We start from the raw sequence: 5,394 nt of genomic DNA, 5'->3' as shown, positions 1-5,394 counted from the left end.
GGAGCGCGGCGGAGCGGGAGGGGGGGGCGGTGCGCGGAAGGGGGGGGCGCAGTCCCGCCGCTGATTGGCTGCGGCCTCCCCCGCGCGCCGCCGGCCGCGGGGGCGGAGCCGCGCGTCCCTGTTCCCTCGCCCCCGCCAGTGCAGTGACGGAGGAAACCGCCCGCGGGCGGCCGTTGGGCGCCGCCGCTTCCCTGCCCTCGCCGTTTCCTGGCAGCGGGCGCAGCTACCGCTGCGCTTCCTGGCCGGGGAAGGGACGTGGTGGCGGCGGCCGCAGCTGCGGGTCCCCGGGCCAGCGGGACCCGCTGACCTCCGGAAGGAGCCGGGCCCTGCGCTGGGAGCAGGCTGGGCGCCGCTGGCTGCGCTCGTCGGCCCCACTCCCTTCGCCCTCCTGCCCTCCCACCCAGAGAAACCAAAACAGCCCGCAGGAATGGCTTAAGCAGACTTGTTTAAGTAGTTATCACGGCGTATTTTCCTTGTCCATCTGGTGCTTGAGCTTTGGGGTTATATATATATATATATTTTATACATATATATTTTTTTTCCACACACACAAAACCAAAAGTTCTGTATTTTTTTTGAGTAGTGGCCGAATAAAATGGCTGAGGCTGCGAGGAGAAAGGTGCCAAGTCTGGTAAAAGATGAGCCCTGACAGTGCTGTTCCCAACTCCATTTTCCCCAAATGGCTTGCTGATAGTTTAATCGATTTTAAACGCAGTAACAAAACAACACCCTTTTGGAGGGCTTCCTCTTTAATATGTGCAAATGTTTCCTGTGCCCTGTTTGTTTTGCATCTGTATGAAAGATCCATTCAGCTGAGCGGGGAACTGGCTGTGCAAGCGCAGACCAAAACCAAGAATACACTGCTGCACAGATCCTCAGCGGAAGGGAGGGAAGGGGAGGAGAGCGATGACACACGTTTTCTATTTCAGTTCCCACTTTTGGTTAATCACCTTACGTTTTACTTGTAAATAATGTAGAGGAAGGGAGAAAAGCCTTTCTCATTGTAGCTGAAAGCCATATTGAAAACTCGCTCCTGCCAAATGACATTTGTGTTTCTCGCAGAAAAAATCTGCATGATTTCCCCCTTCCTGATCCTTGCATGCATGCAGATCTGCAGAACTATAAAGCCAATGAGATGTTCACAGTGCGATCCGTAGATTATCCGAGCTTCTAAGCACGAATGGCGTCTCAGGTGGGACGGGAGCAGCTTGCCTTTGGTGCTGGCAGGCGTTTTTGCTGGCCTGACCGCCGGGGTTGGCCTTTGCAGGGAAACGCACCTTTCTGAGGTTTTGCAAAGAGTCAACTGCAACTGGCAATCAGTTTGAACTCAGACATTGCACAGAGAGAGAGAAAAAATAAACAAACCACTGAATGACAGGAAAACTCTGGCATCTGAAGCTCTCCACAAAGGTGGAGGACGATCAAAGACTGATTCAGCAGCACTTCATTTCACATCATCAAGCAATAGCTGCCTGCCAGGGGGAAAATTGCTGTGGTTCTCACAACAGCCAATGCCAAAGCACTTGGTATTTTGACAGTTTTCAGTTTGCTTGCGCAAGGCAGCTAATGGTGAAGCTATTACAGAAATGTGAGGAATAATTTGCTCTAGCTAAAATGGAAATACAAGGTTTCTGAAGAAAATGCAAAACAGATGAAAACACAAAAGAATTTGTAAGTGATCTAAGACTGAGACCACCATAACTCTGCTCATTTGTTGTTGCCTCTCAATTAAAAGCAAGGGTAAATTCTCTCTTTAGCTTGTTCCTTCATTTAGAATAATACACAGCTGACCATAAAACAAAAGTTTATTCACATGAAATAGCCCCTTTTAGGACCTTCCTGTTTCAGAAGAGATCTCAAAAATTTGGATCTATATTTGCACCCTAAACGCATACTCTGTTCTCAGACGTGACGTGTTGATAAAGCATTAAAAAAGGACATTAAACACACACACACACTACACACACACACACACACACACACACACACACACACACACACACATATATATACGTATATATAAATGTTTTTAAAAGTCCCAAAGTTCAACAGAGGATGAATTAGTGAAAGCCAGGATAGAATCAAAATTCAGTGAGAAACTGAATTTCCGTATTTTTAATGCCTCACATGGTCTTACTACATTTTTTTTTTCAGCTGTGACGTTAACATTGGCTTGGAGGGTTCTTTTTCTTCTTTCTTTTTTTTCCCCATTCTGAGGATCACTGTATTCTCTTAAATTCTTCCCCCAACCCTCCTTAAGTGATTAATGGATACCTCTGCCTTGACTACTGTGTTTGTTTTCTTCAGATATTTATAAAGTACTCAGAGATCCTCCAGCAGTCATGTTTAGTAAAAAGCCTTTAGCAGTGGATGCCATCTGACTCCAAAAGCGATGGAGGGAGCTGGCATGAAGCAGCTGATCCTGCTCCTGGCGGACTGATCTGGACGATGCTCACTGGAGGCCAGAAAAAAACAGGCTCAGGAAGAAGAAACAGGAGGGCAGCAGCAAAGACATGGCTGCTTCAGTCGTAGTTCATGTGTTTGTGTCCAGACTAAATGCCAGCATGTTGAGAGCTGCAGGCAGGCACTGGGGCACACTGTCAGCTCTGTGGAGATTTGCACAGCGTGTTATCTGTAAGAAACCTGGGGAAATGCTCTACTCCCGCTGCAAAGAGGAGAAGGCTACAGCTGCAGCACCCATTTGTTGCTGTTGCTAAGGTAGCGTATAACACACCCACACTAGCCTAAAAGCAACACAGTGCACACAGGAAATTTCTTACAGCCAGGGATCTCTTGAGAGAGCATTGTTTTATATTGGGTGCTGTCTCCTATATTACTGAATCGAATTGCACAAATCCCAGAAAGATAACTCTATGTGCATGCAACTCCCCTGATTTTTGGGAGCAGTGGCTTCTAGCTAGCTGTGCCTCTGCAATACTCTGTCTTCTACTGCTGAGAAAGGAAGGTCTGCAATGCCTCTACTTACTGGTAGTTTCAGGAAGCTAGATTATGCAGCACGAGGCAGTTCTGATGCTTCTGGCCTACTGAGAGAAATGTTACGCAGTTTTTTTCTTCTTTTCTTTCTTGCTTTTTTTTTCTTGCTTTTCTTTCTACGATAGGTATGCAAAGCGAACCCTGTTATAATAAAAGAGCTGTGTGCTTGCAACCACTTTCTCTAACATCCCTGTGACAATTTTCATCTGCTCTTGCCCTGAAGAACTATGCGTTTCTCTTCACCCAGTGCCTGAATGCTCTGGAAGCTTGTGCGGGAACACCTCCCAGAAGCTGTGAAAACCATTGAGCCATCTCAGACTTGCATATTGAATCTAAGTGCTTCTAAAACAATGGCTAATCATATATTTTGAAAACTGTATGAGTCCCTCATTTATGCTTTGTGAGGAGGCACCCTTTTGGTCCTTAAATGAGATACCTACAAGAGTCCCACTGCTGGGCAGTGATCTGCCATGTTAGACTGGTTTACTGCTCCTTGGAGCCCCATTGATTGTTATCTGGGGTTGGCGAGTGAAGCTGCTGTAGACATGACTACCCTACACAAGCCAACATCCAGGAGGCAGCTGACGTCCAGAGCTTTCAGGAAAAGTCTGAAGAGTGACATGAAAGCCTGCATGCCTAAAGCAAAGGGTATCTGTAATTACGATTTGTCAAACTGACTGTGAGTGCTGTCTCCCCTAGCAAGAAATGCAGTGGCCAGTCCACCATCTGTATTCATGGGCTCATTTGACATACATGCTGTCCTGTATCATAACACTCACAGAAACAACCCCATATCCAGAAGTCACAGTATAACAGTAACATGATAGGTAATATTTGTTCTCCCTTTAGCACCACAAAGCATTCACAAAGGAGCATAGTGTTAACCCACTTTTTTTTTCCATCTGGAAACTGAGGCATGCTGAGGCTGAATAAACTGGCTAAGGTTGCATAATCGGCCAGTGGCAGAGCTGAGAATAGACTCTGTATCCATTTCTCCAGGTCCAAAATCTAACTCTCAGACCAGTCTTGGGGGCATAGGCACACTACCAAAGCAATACATCACAGCTCTATAGAATGTGACATTTTTAGTACAGGCTCAACCCCAAACCCTTATTATAGTTCTAAAAAAAAAAGAAAGAAAAAAGAAAATAAAGGAATAGCAACAATATTTCTTCTTCTGAGAGATCCTGCCTGGCCAAGAGGGTAAAAATGGGATTAAAGTGACATTTATAAATATTAATGGGACTCCAAGCACTAGCATGCTAAAAAAGTTCCAAAAGAAGAGCAAAGCCTGAATTAACTTTGAGTAATAGTTGCTGATGAGCTAGTCAAAAATAAAACAGTACTGTGAAAAAGTGTTAACCTTTCACAGTTGTGTTGGCTTGATAGGACTAAGGTACAATCACTTTTCTTTCCTTTCAAAACTAAATATTTTAAGGAAAAAAACATTCAGGTGGACATGTGCCTCTCTCTCTCTCTCTCTCTCTGTCATTCTCTCTGTCTCCTCATGCTTTGTATCCAAGTGCAGTAGCATGACCAACGTCCAGGCATAAGAATTCCCTATTTTTATTTTTATTTTGCATTCTCTACTCACATGCCACCTGCTTGATGGGATTCATCAAGCATCTTATTCCTTTAGTAACTTTGGGGCCACGGAAAACTCAGCCTGTGAAAAATTCTCTTTTGCCACGAAGGCTGCTGAATTCAGTGAGAAATTTTGCAATTGAGATCACTGTGCACAAGATCAGATCTCTGCTTCTTGTTGCCTTCCCTAAACATCTGCTATGAGCCACTGTCGGAGACAGCTAGGTAGACTGTCAGTCTGACCCAGGACACTATAGCTTTTGTGCTCTTACCTGTATTTATTGCACGCCCAAACCAGATGAGGTTTGACAGAGGCTGAACCTAAAGAGCAAAAGATTTGCATATCTAACCTTCTTTCGCAGGCTGATAAAGAGAGCCTGCGGTTCTGTGCATGCTCTGGTCCAGGTAACATGGTGTTGCCCAGACAGGACTTGGCAGATCAGCTGCTCCGCTGTCAATGAACTGGTGGCAACAGAGCAACTGGCTTCAGTGTTATCTGCAGGTGTCCTCCACTTACATGAGGCTCCTGGAGAACTGGATCAGATTATCAGTAAGCTTATGGAAATTACATGTTGTGGTATTTTGGTGCTGAAGAGGCTCTTCATTCACCCTAGGCATTTTGACCCATTCAAGAAAGTTCTGTGGTAGTGAAGCAATGTTTGATTCTAGGGAATGGTTTTATTGAAGGAAAGCTATAATTTCCTACTCAGTTCTCTACAGCAGTTCCAGAAATCTCTCATTTCAGCCAGGATTGGCTCAGATAGAGGGTCAGTTATTCCAAAGTATTTAGGAAGCAAGGTTCCTAGTTTTAAACCT

Source organism: Apteryx mantelli, chromosome 1 (genome assembly GCF_036417845.1).
Source record: "Apteryx mantelli isolate bAptMan1 chromosome 1, bAptMan1.hap1, whole genome shotgun sequence".
In the NCBI taxonomy this organism is placed as follows: domain Eukaryota; kingdom Metazoa; phylum Chordata; class Aves; order Apterygiformes; family Apterygidae; genus Apteryx; species Apteryx mantelli.
This window is presented reverse-complemented; position numbering follows the sequence as displayed.